The sequence below is a fragment of the Amblyomma maculatum genome, chromosome 4 (assembly GCF_055883805.1).
Source record: "Amblyomma maculatum isolate TAMU_Amacu chromosome 4, ASM5588380v1, whole genome shotgun sequence".
Lineage (NCBI taxonomy): Eukaryota > Metazoa > Arthropoda > Arachnida > Ixodida > Ixodidae > Amblyomma > Amblyomma maculatum.
This window is the reverse complement of record NC_139347.1, coordinates 56,119,205-56,139,915: the sequence shown is the minus strand read 5'-3', so window position 1 is coordinate 56,139,915 and position 20,711 is coordinate 56,119,205. Positions and strand designations below refer to the sequence as shown.

At 48.0% G+C, this 20,711-nt stretch overlaps 2 long non-coding RNA genes and 1 other non-coding gene across 3 annotated transcripts; 2 read left to right on the top strand and 1 right to left on the bottom strand.

Moving 5' to 3' along the window:
* The first annotated feature begins 836 nt into the window (after positions 1–836).
* TRNAR-UCU (transfer RNA arginine (anticodon UCU)) lies at positions 837–909 on the top strand. The gene has a single exon. It is a non-coding gene; the product is annotated as a tRNA-Arg (tRNA).
* Positions 910–10,654: 9,745 nt separating this feature from the next.
* On the top strand, positions 10,655–12,868 carry LOC146191102 (uncharacterized). The gene is made up of 4 exons (XR_014706346.1): positions 10,655–10,808; positions 12,011–12,065; positions 12,139–12,262; positions 12,650–12,868. It is a non-coding gene; the product is annotated as an uncharacterized LOC146191102 (long non-coding RNA).
* LOC146191101 (uncharacterized) lies at positions 12,128–15,578 on the bottom strand. Its single transcript, XR_014706345.1, has 4 exons — positions 15,256–15,578; positions 15,054–15,154; positions 12,730–12,800; positions 12,128–12,255 (listed from the first exon to the last, which is right to left on the bottom strand). It is a non-coding gene; the product is annotated as an uncharacterized LOC146191101 (long non-coding RNA).
* Between the last annotated feature and the right edge of the window lie 5,133 nt (positions 15,579–20,711).

Below are 20,711 nucleotides of genomic sequence, written 5' to 3'. Positions count from 1 at the left end.
TGAACCCTTTTAGGAAAAGCACGCACAAGGTATTTGTTTGATAGATGCTTAATTTAAGGTGAGGGAAAATTACTTTGAAGTCTAGGAAAAAATAATCAGAGCTATAATGCTAGTATTCAGAGCAAGCGTCACATGCTGTTTTTCCCTGAAATGCATTCTTGCCTGCTTTTCTACGTACAAAGCCAAAGCACCTCACTTCTCCTTTCTCCATATTTATGCTCGCGCTGCAGACATCGTGGAGGGCTTTGAAGAAGAGGAGGGAGATGGCTGAGACGAGATCCCGCAGGTGCCGCGGCCCTTCGACACACGACAAGACCGGAATGAACCGGGCCCCACAGTAAGTGAGCCGAGGAAACCGAAGGCGCTGGGCGGAATGCTTACGACACAAGCCGCACGCGCTGCGCCGGCGGCAAGGCGACAGTCTTATCAATGACCCGCTTTCACGCGAGCGGCAATGCCGGTGGACGGAGAACAGCTCGAACTAAACGCCGAGCTAATCGAACTACAACGACGTTCACGCCATATGCCTTTCTCGGCGCTGTGTCGCGACCGCTCTCCGTGCAGCGAGGTTGAACGCGTCTTTGCTGCAGCTGCAGCAATGCGTCGTGGGCAACCGCTCTCGCCGGCGAACACCTGCAAACAGCATCGTGGGCCCTCGTAGCAGCTGTCACTGTCCATTAGACTCGTAAAGGCACCGCGTTACCAAACGAAACGCGGGGAAACAAAAAGGAGACGGGCGACGCCACGGAATTCATCACAATCAAGGACCAGTTGCCACCACGGAAAAAGAGTGCCCATGAATGATATGCTCTCCTACGACCACCCCCTCCGGCCCCGTCCCTGTAGCGCAGTGGATAGCGCGTTGGACTTCTAATCCAAAGGTCCCGGGTTCGAATCCCGGCAGGGATGCAAAAGTTCCTAGTGTAGGACGTTTTTTTTTTTTTTTTTTTTCTTCCTTTTCTTTTCTTCACTAATCGCATCAACCTACAGTAGTGGGTATCCCGTATGCCAACTACCACTTTGGCGTCTCCGCGCTGCTGAACGCGCTCGTTGCCATTCTTCCTCACGAGAAACCGGCGACGCGATGGCGGCGAAGAACTCCCTTCTCCATCTACATGCACGCTGATCGATACCACCAATAACACCGCCGCCAAGAGGCGGGAGAGACGACAGAATACTGTTTTGCAATGCAACAAATGCTTCCCTGGCTGAACTATTACCAGATCATTTTGTTTTCACGGCTTAAAGGTAAAAATGTAGGGCCACATCGGCGGCCATGCCCACATCACAATAATTCCGCTCTGCTTTCTCGGTACGAGCTCAGACCAGAACATCCCCAGTGGAACGGGCTTTTTGGGCGCTTTCGCGTTTCCGGCTCTTCGCTGCCGCCCGCATCAGCTTCACGCACGGGAAGCGCCGCTCGCGTCGCGTCGTCTGCTAGGTGATGATGATGATGATGATGAGCGCCGCCTGGCCGCCTGCTGCTTCTCCAAACCATGTGCTACAGTTGCTCTGGGCTGGGCGCTTCGTGTCTAGGCACTATAGTGTCGCCTTGGAAATGGTTAGATGTTGGACTTTTCGGTTTTATTTTCCGAAAATTCGGCAGTCTATTCTCAGCGTTTATTTCAGGGCGCCACTTTCGTTATTCATTTTTTTTTTTTTTCGTCGAGCATTATCATGAAGCGGGGCTTTATAGCAACTGCTGCGCACCGTAAAATGCTTCTATCGGTTAGACCGCTCACTTATTCGCGCTGAAATTCGGTACACAGATAGCATACAACGGTCTATCACTTTCAATACCAGTCTAGATGATGTGCTTGCCTTATTCGATCAGAATTACTCGAAATTCGCTTCGTCTCCACCATAGGCGAACAAGATGCCTTCTTTGGGGATAGTAATGATTAATACCGTCAGCCATGATTACAGGCAATGATTTTGCAGATTCCGCGCCTTGCAGTACGTCACCTTGTATAGTGCAGAGTCATGTTACATGCATTATGAATGAGAATCATTAGTCGCACATTATAGTATGCTACATTGTAAATACTTGGTTATGATGTCATGACTATGTAATATTTTAGGCTCCACACCTTACAGCAAGCTATTCTGTAAGTGCTCAGTCATGTTACGTTGCATATAAGTTGATACAATTAAGATTCATGGCTATGACTATGAATGTCTGCACGGGCTTCACACGGACCACACTTTACAGTACGGTATACTGGCATGCTTCGCACCTCACAGTACGGTGCCTTGTAACCTTTTGAGCCATTGTTCGTTGCATTATTACTACGAGTCATGAGAACATATTTTCATACTGACCCATTATAATATAATATTTTTAGACTCCACATTTTGCAGTATGTTACGCTGTAAAGTGCCGAGTCATTCTGCGTTGCATTATGACTACTAGTCATAAGTCAGCATTTTGTGTGTGTTTTTTTTAGGGCTTTTTTTTTCTTTTTTTTTTTTCTTTTTTGTCCCGGCTCCGCCACGCCGCGAGGCGCAGGCGATCTGTTAAAAAGGGGACATCCGTCATTGCGAATAGGGAAGGTCATTTAAATCTTGAAAAAAGGTGACCGATCATCTCCAAGTAATTATCGACCCATTTCGCTAACCAGTGTATGCTGGTGCTAAATGCTGGTGTATGCTGGTGTATGCGAAATGAGAAGGCTGCTACGAGGGTAGAGGAATGCGCAACCTGAGGGTTGGTGCTACAAAAAGCAAAAGGCTGACTACTGTGAAAGAAGAAGACTATTAGCCAGAGCGAAGGAATACACAACAGGAAGGTGAGAATGAAAGGCGGAAGAGATGAGGGGACGATGTGTCTGGAGAGTAAGGAGGGCAGCGACGGAATAGGAAAAGGCAGGTGGGTAGTGAAGAAGGAGGGTACGGCGCAAGCAGGGAAGATGGGTTGGGATCAGTTTGCGCCGCCTAGTGCGTAATATGCTGCGGTAAAATATTGTTGAGCGTAAAGGAAACGCGCTGCTCAAGAGAAGGCCGACTACTGTGGAAACGCCATGTAAAGATAAACAACTCGTTTTTCGGAACCAGAGACACGCAGGAAGCTTGGAGCAGAAGCGACGCCCGGTGACGTAATGGCACCGGTGCCAAATTCGAACTGTCAGCTCCACTCTGACGTGTCATGCATTTTATTTCGCTCCGACGTTCTTGAAATGCCACCACGACTTTTGCGGGTGCTCTACTATAGTGCCTAGAATAGTTCTACTGAAGACATGTTCGGCAATGTGTCCAATTACGCTCTACATTATTAACGATGACACTTGCGCTTCTAACTCATCACTGACACTTCCAATCCTTAATTTCATTCCTAGGTCCCCATTTCGGGTGGCAACGTGTTCAGCACGAAGCTACGAAGTGGCGTCCCTTTGCAACCATTGGTTCAGCCGCCATGACCCTCCGAAGGCCACCACATTACGGTTTCGAGGACCAAAGGTTGTCGGTGCGAATCCCTCACATAGCTGGCTCTCAACTCAAAGCTAGTAATTATATGGTCAATTCATACGGAATCGTTTGCCACCATTCCGAACCCTCTGCGCCAAACGGGTGGGTCAATTTTGACAGAAATGGTAGGCCTGAGTGGCCCAATCTCGGAGTATATGGGGCAACTAGCTTCTGGCCCAGAGGGCGCGCGCGAGGTGAAATTTGTGGTAGCGTCTCACACCTTAATTAATCATTATGGCGGCACGCCACCTGATGGTTTTGCTTGGTGGTCACATGGTCTGATGACGTCATAGCTATGGTGGTGCGCCACCATGGTGGCCATTGTATGATGACGTCATAAACACGGTGGGGAGCCACTTTGGCTTACATATGGTGATGACGTCACAGCGTCATTAACACCCCATGTAAGCCATATGACGTCATTCATAAGTGGTCACTTGTGGATGGAGTCACACCTATGGTGGCGCGCGCCGCCTTGACCACCATGGTGCACACACCTTAGTCACAACCTTAGCGGTGTCACATGGTAGCAATGACGTAACACTATACTGTAATGCCGCCATCTTTCAATTTAGGACGAATACAAAATGTACAACTTATAAAAATAACGACCATGAAAATGACAATGGCTGGTCTTTCCCTTGTGCCAAGCTGCGAAGCAAAATAATGTACGCGATTGGGGCGCAATACTGTTTGCAGGAATTTTTGAAAGCGTTCGCTCAAACATTCGATGTATATACAAGGTGTTACAACTAACACTTTCAAGAATTCCTGAAAGTAGGGGGTTCAAAACTGAATAAAAAAAGGGTTTTTCAGGACCACACTCTCTGCCACTGCAGGCACATTATACAGTACAGTTCCTCTAACTATCCAGAGAATTAGCTAAACCCACTAATGTTTAAATTAACACTGTTGGGCTATTACTCCCGAGGAATTTGATGCCGCGACCAAGACACGCCATATCAGTTTTTGAAAAAAAGAAAGCCTCATTTTCTAAAGCACTTCAGCGCGAGTAAATCCATGGTAAATCCGAGGCTTCATTTTTTTTTCCCTTGCGAAGCCGAAATTGAGCGCCAAAGACGAGCAGGAAGATGGGTACAGGAGCGACGTCCGGAAATGACGTGAGCAATGGCTATGGCGGTCAGTTCAAACTGCAAACGGTATAAAGCCTTGTCACGTATACATTATTTTGCCTTACAGCTTGGTGCATGGGAAAGGCCAGTCATTGCAAACTGCGTGATCGTTATTTTCAACAGCCGCGGAGCGAAATAAAGTGCTTGACGTGTCACGGCAGAGCAGGCAGTTCACTTTTTGCGCCGGTCCCATTGCACACGTCATCATCGGATGTCACTTCCACACCGAGCTCCCTGCGCGTCTCTCGCGCTCAATTTCGGTTTCGAGAGGCAAAAGCGTCGAATTTCCTCGCGCGTCGGAAATGAGTACTGCTTCGTTTCAAAACTTGATGTGACATTGTACGGATATGGACGAATATGGACTCACGGAATGCGCGGATAGAGACTCGCCATTGGGACTGAACACTCAATTGAAAATCTTCCCTGATGGGGCTGGGGCAGGTAGGTCACCGCCGCTTGCGGCGGGGGCTAGCCTGCCACCGAATTTTTATCTGTTGTAGGCCGTCATTGCACCCGCCACCACTTCGGTGGTGGACGACGGCTGTTGCTGCGGCGCGCGTCTTTCTCTCCGTCTTCCTTTTCTTTCATTTCTATTTTCTCTTCTATCTACACGAGGCAGTGGAGGTGGCTCAGCTACAGAGCCAGTAGCAGGCCCGTGCATTTTCTTTTCCTTCTTCCTGCAGCCACAACAGCAACCACTCAATTGCAATAATAAAAAGGCTAATTAGTGAAGTACAGTTATTTATCGCGTACCCTGCACTTTCTAGGCGAGTCGGCTGTAAATGTTGATAGAAGATAAACATCTACGTTCCGTTTGACAACGGCTTTACAGCCTCTTTCGAAATCACCTATGCAACCGCTCTGCAGCTGCATAGGCCCGCAATCATTTTGTAATCGCCGCGTCTAAACAAAACGAAGCGAAGCCGGAGAAGGAAAGAAAAAAACGCGAACACGCGCTAAGCAACTCGAACCTCTCTGGTACAGCAAAGCGCAGAGTTTTGAATCCCGTCCGTTACTCCGGAAGCTCGCGAACGTAATTGCACTCACGAACCGTTTAGTCGTATTCATTAGCGGCGGCGACGAACAGGGATCGCCACCAACGATTCCGTGCAAGGTTGCGCCCACCCGGTCAACTAAAGTACTCAGCCAAGAACAATCAAACACCGAGCCATGCATTATACGAGGCGGCACGTATACTATTCGCTCGCCGACAAAAGAGCGATAACCAGGCGCGGTGCTCACAGGCACTCGGCTGTGCATCGTACATAACTCGGAGAAATGGAAAAAAGGAACGAGAATCACGCTCAGACGCAAATGCACGAAAAGAGAGAGGGAGAGAGAGACAAAGAGAGCTAGGAACCCGCGGTGCAGAGAGCGAGGCCATCTTTTCCGACACGACCCAATTGTTGCCAATGCGATTCATCTACCGCGCGGGAATTCGATCGAGTGCCGCGCGCAGGAAGCCGTGTTCGAGCAAAGAGCCGGAAGCGACGGGAACGTGCCACCGCGGACAGGTACGACAGGTAATGACGCCGCGTAACACCGCGGGCCGTTTCGCTCCGCGCGTGCTGCGGCGAAGATTTCGCCTTTCGCCGTTACATATCACTTCTGGTCGCGCGACAATCAAATGCGCTGGAGGCTGCCACGAGCGCACGCTTTCCCAAATCCTTTTCGGGCCCAACGTGGGCTGTATTCGTGAGCTGGTTGCGAAACCGGGGAAAAGAGTAGTCTATAGGCGCGTTGTATCTAGACCAGCAGCGAAGTGAGAACGCAGAACACTTTCCGCCGCTCCATGGAGTCTTATATCCCGTCAGTGCGTGCTGCACTCGACTATATATCCAAACACGATGCAATTTTTGTTTTCCAACGTCCACGAGCCAGAAGAAATACACGAAGTACGCCACCTAGGTCAACCCTTTTTCCAATCTTGTAGATGACAACGCCGCCAACAACACCCATTTGACTTATTTAGAGGCCTTGGTTCTCCAGGTCCTCACAGTCATCAAAGACCAACCAAACCAAGCAGTCGGAGTTGTTCGTATCACTGCTCTTTCGCTACACAAACAAAGGTCACTGCCACTGACTTGAAAGAAGGAACGCCATTAGTCAAAAAAATTCCAGGGGGCACTTTGGATCACTAAACTGTGAGGCGAAAGCCTCTATCGCGCGGTGGTCTGAAGCCCTCCACTACGGCACCTCTTTCTCTCTGTTTTCACTCCCACCTTCGAGATGACGCGATAGCGTAAGCTACCAGCCAACATATAAAGCCCCCCTTTAACTGAGCCTTATGAAGGTGCCTGTGTGGCCTAGGGATAACGTGAATGCAAGGGCTTTAGTAGGATGATTCCGATATCACCCTCCCATATGAAAGGAGGCCGGAGTTGGCAGTTCCTGTCAAACGTAATATCAGGAAGCCCTACGTCTAGTTAGCGCTCGGCCATGTCAACTGCCAGCTACCGCCTCCCACGTAATGAAAGCGTTACGGACGGACACGATCCGCGATCATGAGCCATTAAAGGTTATCGCCTGAAAAGGTGACACCTCTCTCCCATCCTAGATGTCTTTTGGAGAAGACCTTGAAGCTGTGCAGTAGAACTAGCACAACATTCACCATACCGCTCCTCTCACGATTATATTCCCCGTCTCCCTCGCAATCTTCTGTTGCTCTAAGAGCATGGACTGCCCGCACAATCCCAGGTTGCCCAGTCTGCCGTGCCACGATGGGCACACCCTTTGCGTCCATTTACGCACGCAGCGAACTGCTCGTCGAGCCACTTGACATCCTACCCCTCCCCTTTTCCTGCCACTCACTATTTTCTTCCCAGGGCAGGTTCCTTCAATTTCTTATTTCCGTCACTAATCCACCACCAGACACTCAAATCCGGCCACCTTACTGCTTTGCCCAGAAGTAACACTTCACTCTTGTCGCTTCACCTAAAGCTAGTTCCAGACACTCCAACGCGGTCACCTTACTGTTTTGTCCAGAAGTGCCACTTCACCCTTGTCAATACCCATGACTCCCTCACGACACCGGACCTCACCTTCCCTCGGCGCCGCTCTGCCAAAACACTGCCGAATCCCTCCTCAGTGACCACTTCATCCATCTCACCACCGCTCTTCTCACAACTTTGGATGCAGTGTCCGGTCAGTCACACTGACCGACATGCCTTTTTTGCAGTAATCTGACTGATTTGAATCTTACGACGATTGGAAGTCCCACATTTCCGTTGCGTTTAGTCCGGCAGCTGTTGCGATCGCTCCCGTCACCTCATGCCAGAACTAGACGCAAACATTCTAAATTTATGTTGTCACGGTAAACGTTTACAACGCTCCTTCTGCTCCCAACACCTCAAACGCCAAACTTTTCTCCGCATCGCTGCTCTGCGAGTCGAGATCGCATGCGCTTCCCTCGAGAATTCACGTCGGAATTCGCTTAGCGACGATCTCGACACTGCACTGCAATCCCGATCAGCATGATCTATTTATAAATACCAGGCACTATGCTTGCCTTTGCGTCAACTCTAAGCCAAAGCTTTACACTAAGGGTTCCCTCCAATGCCTTAATCGGACCAGCTCCTCTCTTTGTACCTGCTGCCGAAGCCCGATTTGGACCGCCCTTTCACTTTCTGGGAGACCGAAAGGCTCTGAACGCGCTACTGCCATCAGTCGGTTCCGGTGTGGAAGACTTCACGTACAGCGCATTCGATCCGCAACCTTCCTGACCACGGCAAATGATTCCTCCCCCAGACTTTCAATCGGGCCCGAGACGGTGGCTTCCTGCTGAACTCCTGGGCCTCTTGCCTAATTTATGTGATTCACAAGCACGGAGAGCCTCCCTCCCTCTCTAACCTTCGCATTGGCTCTGAGGTCGCGCGTTAGTAAAACCACAGTCCTTATGGAAGCACTGTGACAAAACCTCCGAGCGAATGGCTTCAACTCGCTTCAGGTTTTCTCGGGGCTAGGGGCTTCTTCCCCCTGTCTCTCATCGGATTTTAACGCAGCTAGCACCTTTGCTAAGACATATGTTTCTGATTCTACAATGCTTTTTCCTCCTCCCCACTGTCTATGACCGCAAAAGCCTTCGTCCTGTTTGCCATACTATCACATATATGATATTGTACGAAATTTCTTCCCTGACCTGCGGCCCCCGCATGTATTCTTACCTCCGCTCCTTCCTCTCTTAATGAGCGGTTCTCTTGCGAGCAGATGCCAATTTGTTCATACATCCCCTCCTCCCCAACCCCCTCACTCGTTGCATTCATCCAGGTGATGCTCTTGCCTTTTAAACCTCGCCATGGCCCCTCAAAAATAAAACGTACACGAAAACACACACGCTTACTGTCACAGGGAAAATCTGGACATGGGTGGCAGGTAACGGTATCCTAACTCCTTGGAAGAGAACAGGATATACAGGACGGAAGTGAACTTTTTTTGGGGGGAGGTGGCATCTCTCGTGAGAATCCTTCCACCGCATTTTTAAAGTCGATGCATGAGCTTCATTGATAGCACCCTAGCTGAGAGTAAGTTCGCCATGACAGCCTGTCTCAGCAGTGTCGTCAGTACCTTCCCAAATTGTACAGCCTGCGATGGCTAAGTGGATGCGTTGTGCCTACGACATTTATAGCATGTAGAGCCGTCGCCTCACTAGCCGGAATCTGCGCGCTTCTGGTCTGGAAGGATTTCGAAGTATGTATAAATGCTACAAAGACCAGACTTTGACAGCTTAACTGTGTCTAACTTGGCCAGCACGTGCGTGTTGGGCACCAGAGAAAGTTAAATATCAGTATAGCATGGTTGGCTTACGAGCCCTGACAGCCATAGACTGCAACCGGATTCGCGCCGTCTGTGTGCTTAATTATTGTGCGGATCGTGTGAGGGGCGTAGCAGATCACCATTCGGTCGCTGATCTCACCAACCGCCGCTGCATGCGAAGTCGCCAGTAGCCACGACGTCCCATCAGCGCTACGCCTCGTCGGACGTCGCGAAACGAGTATAGACGAAGTGATGGCGCTGTCGACCCTGATTACTAGCGACGTGTATGCAGGCGCAGGCCCACACGGTTCTTTCGCATATATATGCGGCCGCTTTACGCAAATTCAGCCACGCCCACGCACAACACTCGCAGAACAAACGTAAATAGAGGGGAGCGGGAAGAGATAAATATGCGGCACTAGAAAGCGCGGTCCTTTCGGGGTATCTTCCGCATTGAGTCGGTCTGCCCACAGCGCACCGGCAGTGGCGGCGACATGGGCGGTAACGCACATGCCGTACGCGCACCTATGTTGGCTCGACACATTTACGTACTCGACAACGTGCGCAGACACGAACGTGGACGGCGTGCGGGAGCAAAAAGAAGGAAAGACGCGGCGCCGGCAAAGGTATGCGTCATCCGTACAAGACGTCGTTTCTCCATTTCCGCCCGTCGTGCATCCAAGTAGCAACGAAGCGCCCACTATAACAGGGCGCGCCGTCGCCTCGCCCGCGATCTGGAAAGGAGGTAAAGCGAACGCCGATGGATGCACGTCCCGAAAACGTCCATACGCCCGTGCCCGATCCTCTGCGCGCCCGACGAGCCCGATTTGTCAACCGGCCGAGAACGTTGAAGCGGGCAACGCGGCACTCCTTTATAAATGCGGCTTACACACAGCTGAATCCCCGTAAATAGACAACGTGGGTGTTATCATGCTCCCTATTCGTGTGATGTACGGCTTTTGTCTAAAATTTAGAGCACAGTGGGTTTGCTTTTAAGCCGTATATTACGACTTCTTTAACGATCGTTGAAGTCCTAGCCATTGTAGAAGGTAGGACGAAAAAGCCTCTTGCCTTCAGCGAGTATGGAAACCTGGGAATGCATTACGAGTTACATAGTATGGCTCAGGCGCGTTCACACTACACCAAATTTCCGGCGAGCGAAGCGGATTCGGCCGCTTTTGACGCCGACGAGGGCGGAAAGCGGCGCGGTGAGGGCGATCGGTCCGAGACCGATTTTTCCGCGTTCGCCGCGGAAGCGACGAAGGGTCGTTGACGTCACGTCCGCCCAAAATCCAGTATGGCGGCAAGCGCTGCAGCGGAGCGGGGCGGCGCCGTTTCTGCGGAGGTGCTGTCTGATGCTATAAAGGAGGCCCCAATCCAAGCGACATTTAAATTTGAAGGTCCTGATTTACAACGAGGACCTGTGGGAACATATTCGCAAAGGACTGGGAGTGAGAGGTAAGAACAATTGCTTTTATATCTTGCATCACGCCGATGCTCGCTAGAACTTTTCAGATGCCGGTACAAGTGCGTTTCGCTCTGTTCTCGCGCTACTGCTAGCTTTATTCTATGCCTGCGTACCTCGCGCGATCGTGTACGACGCATGTATTACGTACTTCGAAACCAGCGCATTGATGACCATTTCCCTCATGCCGCTGTTTGAGAACTGTCTTTTTTTTTTTCGAGTGCCAGTGCGGTATGCTTCGCGTATCCAGCCTTGGTTGTGTTCACGCTGCTGCTAACTTTCTTTTATCCCATGCAAGCTCACCTCGTGCGATCGTGTACGACACATGTGTGCTGCGAAGCGATAACACTGATCATTCCGCTCATTCCCGCTATTTGAACCTATCGCGAGCATGCGCAGCTAGAGCGAGCATGCTTGTGCTGTTGTGGGTTCCTGTGCCGTGAATATTCAGCTCGTACGAATATGTTGGAGCGTATAGCATCACGGTAGCGGTGCTGTGTGCTCCGTGACAAGCTCTAGGGCTGACCGCGACCGTGATGCGTTTTTAGAGACTTATTTCGTGTGGCGAAAGGCTAATCCCGAGTTTTTCACCTCTTACAATAGTGGCCTCCAGATTTCGTGCATTTAAAAACTAATATTGGAGTGGTCGTGCTGTGCTGGAGTGCTGTGCAGTTCAGATTAAATATTTACAGTGGCAACGCTGAATAGACCGATAGAACATGTGAACAGAAAATAAGCAAACGTCAATTCTTGTTTACTGTGCTTGATAACCAGTCTTTTTTTTTTCTTGTAGGGGCCATCTGTCAGAAAAATATTTTAAGAAATTAAAATACATTTTTTTTTTCAAAATTGAAAACCAAATTAGGTCCAGTATGAGCGGTGAAGCTGGAGCTGTCAACGTTCCTACTGTGAAGTGGAAGCACTTCAAGCAAATGCAGCCCATAATGAAGCATGTATCAAGAGAACCAATATAAGTTGCATATTTTCTCAGTATGCATTACTGTGCCCTCTCAGGGTGCTCATTTCATGATGTAGTATCAAGCACAATATACAAATTTAGGTGTACTATTATAAATGTGATATAGTGTTGTGTTTGTTATATGTGGCTGAATATTTTGCATACTGTTTAAGCATTCATTTCACTCAGTCTCAAGAGTCAGTTTTAAAACGGTGTGCAACTTTTCATTCTTCACAGGTTGTAACTTCATTGCCCATGACCCACGCCTAGAAGTCCTGTTCAAAGGATTCAGGTGTGGATTGAGTTAAAATGATAAAAAGATCTTGTTCAATTCATGGTATTGGTTATTTAATGATTGGAAATAGATCTGAAGAGCAGCCAGATGCCACCACTCAAGTCGCCGTTCCAGAGCCTGCAGTGCCAGGAATATCTGGCTTGTCCTTTTGAGTCAGATAGGCCATCCATTCCACACACAGCTACAACTGAAAGGTAACCATCTGAGAATGTAAGGTGTGCACTTGAAGTCAATGAAATTTAGTGCATGTCACCTGCCCTAATATTTGCAGCCAACTGGAAAGCAGAGTAGAGGACTGCGATTCAGGTGTGGAAAGATAAATCTGCAATATGACATCCCGTCGTTCATCTCTCTTGTAATGCATGCTTACTTGAACCCAACTAGTGACTGCGGTGCTTGCGTCTGAAGTGAGTTTAACTTTCTCTTCCCAAACATTCCAATTTATAGAAGGCCAAGGCGAAAGAAGAGCTCCTACAAATTGACGACATCATGTATTTTCAAATTACTGACAGGAAATACGTAAGGCATATACTAATGACATATATCATGCCTATTTCTTTTTGTTTCTTCTCTGCATACAGGACAGCAAGCACGTTTTCAGGACAATGTTAACTGTGAACTACAAAGTATGCTGTAAGTACAAAGCAAAAATAAATGTTACCATTGTCTTCATTTGGCTGCCTCTGATCATTTTGTCCTGCCACAAGAAACTTTGCTTGGCTGCTTGCAAGCCTGAAAGGAGAGAACATGGAACATTAGAGAGAAAGGGCTCTCTTTCCAAATCATCAAACTGACATCTTTGACTCCTAGTTATAAGCTCATTTCGATGAGTTAAAAGTAACCTGCAATTCAGTTTCTCTAAGCTTATTTGCCAACAGCATGATTACACGGCTGGGTGACAACCTAAGGCTGGATGAGGAGTTAGCCTTCCATTTCCCTCTCTCCTACCTCCAGGTTCCAGCGATCAGCTGCCCTTGCCAATAGTATGTGGTGCTGGGGGGGGGGGGGGGGGGGGGCAGTACACTGCACGTAAAGCTGGTTTCTCCTCAGACACCATGAAGTTGTGCAGTGACAAGCAGGATGTGATAATGCGACTGATGTTCTCTTCCTTTGTCTTGAATGGCTGACGTAAGATGAGCCATTGTTGGGCGAGAATCCAATGACGTTTTCTACGGCACGTCTCACAACTCATCGGTAACTAAATACTCGTTTTTCATGTATTTGAGAGAATTGGCTGGGTGTTCCTGCAGCTGACTGGTCATCTAGTCCCTCAGGACTAGAAAACTAGGAAGGGAGACTTGCAGAACAACAAATTAAGTTTAATTTGAAAATAAAAATCAAAAGCAGTTTATTCATACATTAGTTTTGGCATACTCAGTGTTCAGTGTATATTGTTTTGTTCTGTGACAATCCCAGGCTGAATGTTTAATTCCAATCAGAAGAGTGAGGCAGATACTGCCTTTCATTTGCAACCAATACCCGTATAGTGGTTGGGTTGGCGGAAGTAAAATATCTAAGCCTTTGACATGATGCCTCATTTTACGTTCATAACTTTGGCTGGTGAACATTGAACAGCTTCTCATATCAAATCGCGCTGAAGGTGGTGTGACACCAGTTAATCTCAGTTCTAACAAATTGACTTACTGAAGAATACAACAAATTGAATTACTTTTCTTGCGTACGGTCACATGAAGATTTCCAGAAGGAAGGCCTCATCTCCCACAAAGAAAGAAGGCATTTTGCTATTATCATACAAAGGTACGTCTTCTAAGATGCCGCCCTGGCCTAGCTACATTTTTGAAAAATGTGTTTCGGCCATGATTTCTACCATCAGACTCGCTCCAGTTGTGGCCCATCTCCACCAACAAGAACCTAAATGAGCAAATTAAAATTCACTTGTATCTTCTGGTTAATATTAGCCTGAAGGGCACACATTTGCATAAACATTTCACCTGCATGCATAAACATTTCACCTGCATGCATAAACATTTCGCCTCATTTATTCTTAAGCATGGGTAGCTTTGTCGTAATTTAGTTTACACAAGGATATCAAATGGCATTACCATTGCATTAGACAACCGAGGACTAACCATAGAAAAAAAAAAGCTTGTGTTTGATAGGAAATAAAATTTAAATGTGTGCAGAGGATAGAAAGGTTACAAGAACCAGTTAACAAAGCAAATATACTTGAATACCTGTAGCAAGCATCAATGACTGCCAGCATAGACTTGCTAAACGCATTCTCGTAATTTCGGTCAACATTTCCTGAGTTGGCTGGACAATCAATGTTGACATGTTTGCCAGACTATGCAGTTAGGTATCTGCTCGATTTATTGAAATTCTTTGACAACCTTGGTTCGGAGCAGAATAAGACAAATACTATTTGTTGTTTCTTAAATTATAATTATTATGCTTAAAACAAGCTTGTCAGATAACCAAAACGTTCCATTTAAAATGAACAAACTTAGCCTATTTGTTGTTGATATGGTAATGTTTGGTGTGGTAACAAAAACATTTTTGACAGTTTTGTATTCTGTATATGTTGCCCTTCATATTTACTGCACTGGTGTAAGACATTATTTCCTGAATAATTTTTTTATTAACACTGTCACTAAGCATGCTGTGTAAAACATGCGCAAGAAGTCAAGGACTTCACATGAGGGCTCTACATTACGCTACCGCGGGACTGGGGCAGCACAACTGTAGACAACTCAGCTCCCAAAATAAAAGAGCTCACAAGTGGGCGGACAGATAAAAAAAAATAAACTACTTAAACTGCGCAAAATTGGTTTATAATATTAGCACTCCACAATTTATATACACGTTACTATACTGCTCAGGCATGACAATCGAATGCTCGACTATCTCAATAAAAATGGAAATCCAAACCAAAGTATCACGTACCAGAGTCGCTTTGGGACGTTAAACCCCCATAAATCAAATAAAAACAAAAATCAAACCAAAAGTACAGAAACTTCACCTTACCTGATAACCTGCACCTGGCGTTGATCTGAAAGTATCGCCTTACGAAATCGCATGCCTTTTTTCTGGATACGAGGACGAAGGAGCCTACAAGGGAGCCGAAGCTGCTGGGTGACATATGCAGGCAGGTGCCGAGAAGAGAACAAGCCAGTGAGGTGATAGCGCTTGGCATAATAAAGTCACTACAAAGTTCACATTAACTTACTTTCAGTAATGCTCCACGTCCTAGTCATGAAGCAGCGGCAAGAGGTTGTAGCCTTGGCCCAACCGGGCGCGTTCCTGCAAGGATGGGTGCACCCACCACCGCCTCCGCTGCGAACCTGATTTTTCATCTGCCTTTCGCAACTCTTCTGGCATGACCATTACATAGTTGCAGAGGAGAATCGAGACGATCGCTTCATTCTCTGAAATGGTCGTCATTACTTATCCGCTACAAGCGCGCAACTGGAAAATAAACGAGAACTGCAATATAACAATGCAAGACAGTATGCAGCCACGCAACAGACGACAGAAAAGCGCGCGAACTGTCTCCGGGGCTCACGCGCGCTCTCGCTTCATTCGCGAACTCCCGATACCGGAAAAGAAACTGCCGTGAGATCTCCCTGCTTTCGTGAAAAAGCGAGAAGCAACCACAGTTCCGCGTCGGTTCCGCCGCCGCGGGAGGAGTAGATGAGAACAGGCTACTCTTTTCCGGCGAAGCGAATCCGCTTCGCTCGCCGAAAATTTGGTGTAGTGTGAATGGGGCTGTAGACCCCCTGGCCTCTAAACTTTCGACAAAGGGTGTACATCACTATGCGCTACTCGAATGATTCTCAATTAATGGCTTTAACGTATCCGGCGGCATGGATGCGCTTTTGATAGCGCAGAGCCAACCAAATCCGAAACTATAGCTATTGCACAAAAGAATGGGTATACAGTGTACCACAAGTATGAAAACAAATTTATTTTAGTTCGTACTCAGATACTAAATTTATCCTTCTGCACTAACTCAGAAAAAAAAAAGTAATCTAAGTTATAAGGAATACGCCTCGAGAGCAAAACTACCGCGCCAAAGAAAAGTAAGCTTCCTCACACTTGGTGATATTTCCGGAGCTCTCCACTACGGCGTCTCTCATAGCCTGAGTCGCTTTGGGACGTTAAACCCCACAAACCAAACACAAACCAAACTAGTATGCGATAATAAGATGTCGCCCTTCGAATTGCTCCAGTCCGCGTGCATAGAGGCACACGTGTACGTCACTCATATGACGCTGCACTGGCTGCTAACACAGACGCGAAGGATCGGGAGATGAAAGCCGTTAGTCTGTCTGGACGGCACGTAGTTCACAGGAAAGCGAATGTCCATCGGCTTCTGATTTCTCCAGGTTATCCCGCGCCATCTACATTACCGAACGCACACTTGCGCCACGGTAAAAGCCAATCGTCTTTCCTTCCAACCCCTCCGCCTTTTTCTTTCTTTCATACACACATGGACGGCGAAGTTGAGGCGCTACACGGGCAACGCACGCGTAGCGCATAAGCAGACCTTCACGCATATATACCGCACGCAACACATATATTTAGAGCGAAAGGCGCAACGGCGAGGAAACGACAGCGCGGCAACGTAGACAGGAAGGCGCGCTCGACGGCCTATAAAACATTACGCGGCGGCGCACACGCATTTATATACATACGCTGAAGACACCCGCATGCTTATACCAGCTGCGTGTGATGAACGGCACCGGGGCGGTCCTCCTCCGCTGCTGGTTCTGTTGCTTCCGCGTGTCTCGTTGCAGAAACGGGGGCTCTCGCGCGGCCCATAATCGAATACGATGAACCGGGCCCTATTAGTGAGTTGGCGCCGCGCACTCACGGGTTAGGTTTTTTTTCGCCGTGTCGACGGAAGAACAGCAGGGCGTCCCTGGCCGAAGAAGAAGCTAGCGGCGGGACAGGAAGCGGCAGTCAGTCATGAACTCGCACACACCATGGAATGCGAGCGGCTAAGGGCCACCGGGAGTGAGGAGGATGAAAAATAAATCAGAGGATCGCAGTTTAACCGACATAAATGCCACATCTTATCAATTGGATCATTAGGGTAGAGGATAGAGAAGCTTTACATTAATAAAAAGAATATGTGCTAGTTGAACATGCCGAACTGCCCGTAGAAATGGTGCGCGCAGTATGGTCATCCGAGCTCATGCAGGGCACCGTGTACGGGTACGCTTGACGATATAGGGGAGCCACTGCCCATGCCCATGTTTGCAAAGCGCACCGCGTCAGAACGTTGAAGTCTATTGTGACTTGAAGTATACTCCAAGTCCGCCCCGTTAGGGTTGGACTGTCACGGTTGATTTATTTCACATTTTCAAATGGGTGAAATGTAGAGACACAAATAAATGAACGATCCGCTATCACCCGCGCATTTGTCTGAAACTCTCGAAAGGGACAAGACGAAGTGTTCCTACACCGTGGATGAGCGTCGCCGTTAAATTTCTGGAAATGCAACTGATTTTTACCGTCAAAATTTATCTTATAAGGAAAGGGTGCCTCCTTCCCACAAAACTGTCCAATTTCGCGCGTACCGAAGCGCCAAAGGAAGAGAGAAAGAAGCTCGCGCCGGGAGTCGTGGGAAGCGGCGGCCAAACGCACGGTCATTCCTAGAGGAGTTCGCCTAAATGAAGAAACAAAAGCCGACAACGAAGGAACGCTCGCAGCGGACGAGTGCCTGACACAATTCTCAGCATCGACTCCCCGCCACCGGCCAGCTCCACTAACCTTTTTTATTTGTTCACCTCCCTTCGACACAACTCGTGGCTTCGCTCCAGGCATCCTTGCTTCTGCACGAACATCACCGGGCGAGCGTTTACCACAGACGCGGCAGGCGGACCGAGTGATCTAGATGGAGACCTAATAAGGCGGTCACCCCTGGCGATATAGGAAAGAAGAGGAAAGGGGGGAGGAGGCGCTCTCAGACATGCCCCAAGAATTGAATTTTCGGGCTCTTGGTCACCAACCTTCCTGGCAAGCATCCTTGAGCCCCGAATCATGAACGAGCTGCTGCTTGCGTCACACGGCTGCTCCGCCGAGGCACAGAGCATGCATGCATGGCGCATCATCGCCCATCGGTTCTCTTTCCACCACAAGGGGAAAGAAGCACATTAGATCGCCCAGATCATCGTGCATCGGAGAAACGCACCACTGTTCGCCATCACTGCGGGAGGAACATGCACTGCGAACGAAGGAGGAGTCGCAGAGGAGAGTGTACCGGACAAAACAGCGCCCGCATTAGACACCAGCCTCGTACACGGAGCACGTCCACACAATAGCCGCCGCAATGGCGCGCGATGTGAATTCCGATAGAGCGGTCGCATCCGCGCTCACGCGAACGGCGCTGATAACAGCATTGAGAGAGTTGTAATATTAACCAGGTGCGGCGGCTGAGAGAAGAACTCCGGGTCTTCGTCCTTTCATCTTTGTCTTCCGTATATCTGTGTCCACGGTGTTCAGTAGAAGCATACAGAGCGACGGCCGAATCTGAGGGGGAAGAGAGAGAGAGAGAGATCAAATGCGAAATGTAGCACTCCGAAGAAGCGCTGCTCGGCAGCGCGCGGGCTTGTTCACTTCCCGGACCTCGACTCTTTTCGATAAACTGCGCCGGGGAGATGACAGGGTTAATAACATCCGACAGATCGGTGCGACACACGACTCGCTTGCTTGTGTGCGCCTGATCTAGACGTAGTACGCGTCAGAAAACTTATCACGCCAGAAACCATCTTCCGCGTTTCTAAAGTACGTGACTGGCCCACTCAATTGAGGCGAAAGTGTGGTAGATATGCAAGTGACCCTTATCGCGGAGGTTCCCCGCTTCTGTTGCAAGAGGTAATCGGTTGGCCGAGGAAATCTCTAGGTTGGTCGTCGACGGATACGGTTCAGGAAAGTGGGGCCCTCGACAAATTTAGCCACGCTCGACGTGGGCCATTATGACAGTTAACAACCTATTGCTGTTGCGCCAGTCGATTAACGTGGGCGCACATGATAACAAGGTGTCTCAGGCTCACCAGTACATCATCACGCACACGCCAATGAAAAGGTGACATGAGCCAAGCCTGGCTAACGAACGGCATCTCGTACCAGTGATTCACTTTTACGTTTAGTAATGGAGGTATATGGAGTGTGGAAAATATGCCGGATTAACAGTTATGAGGGCCGGGTTAAAAAAAAAAAAAAAACTAAGTGTGCCCCTATAACCCCCACGACCGTGCCACGCCCCCTCTTGGCATGTTTGAGATTTGAAGTTCTTACAATTTCCTACAGAGTACACACATTTATATTCTACTATGCTGTAGACTACTTGTGAACATCGCCTCAGCATATACTTCCCCGCAGTGCACACGGACATACTGGCATCCAGGCTTAGCTATTCTAGGAAATCACAGGACACACGACATCTAAATTCCCTCAAAAATCAGATGGCGCATTCATGAAAAATAAATTTCTTGAGTTGATATTTTCTTGGCTAACTTGATTGCGCAGGACGATGGGATGCGTGTGCGCACAGACGAAGTAGAGCTGGGTCTTGTTCATATATAAGCTATTCGCAAATTCTTGCCGTAACGCTACGAATATTAGCTAATATTATTGAGAATTTCTCCAGCAATACGAATTGAGGCTCGCCTAATTAAGGCAGTGTTTCTCCAGCAACTGAGATATCGTGTACTATATGCAGTACAGCAAATAATGTTTATTTCTCTAAACGCTGTAATAATCCACGGAGCTAAGCCTTTTCGAAATGGTGGCACCTGTACAAAATGACATCGCTACTTAACTGGGACACAGAGTTCTAAGACTCTCATATAATCAGAAATATAATTCACAGTTACACAGATCGTCCGCATTTACAAAGACTGTGTATTAACATTTTGCACATAATTTCCGCTTTTAAAACTGAAGGTAGCACTTTTGCATCTATGACCAACTTTTCTGCTTTCAATTTACAGAATAAATTTACATTTTAGGAGATAGCGTATGTAGCTCGTTCCATCTCCAGAAGCCACCGCTGCCGCCGCGGTAGATGGCGGGCGGAAAAAAAATTGTTATGGTGGGCAATAAAAATAGGCTTCCCACTTAAGACGGCAATAATGGCTCCTATTTGCCGGCTCGCTATGTGGATCGTCGTTCGCGTACATGGGGTAAACAGCCCCCATTTACGCGTAAAATAGAGTGAACACTTTAGCCGTGCTATCGTGTCTATAAGACGAAGCTTAAGCGTCCCTCTAAGTTTTTACAGAAACATTACATGTTTACGCAATGAAGACAATAAAGCTTAAATATTTCACAAGAATTCAACTTTCGAATGGCGGATGTATACGTATAACATGTCTGCTTTTTTTTCCTTTTTTTTTTTTGAATCCACATTAAGCGAGTTAATAAAGGTATTATGTTTCTATAACCATTTTCGGGCCTCTTGCTGGCAGAGTTTCATGATGAGATCTTCAACGTTGATTCTACCTGAGAATCTCGTGTCTCCACTTACAGCAGCGACAAACTACTGAGACGGCTGTCAGCTATGAACAGTCAATTTCTAAATAAGAATGTCGCTTTCATCGCAGCTTTCACTGTTTACGTTCAGATTAATAAAATACGCCACTGAAATCAACAACAGAAATGATAGAGGTCAGCTGG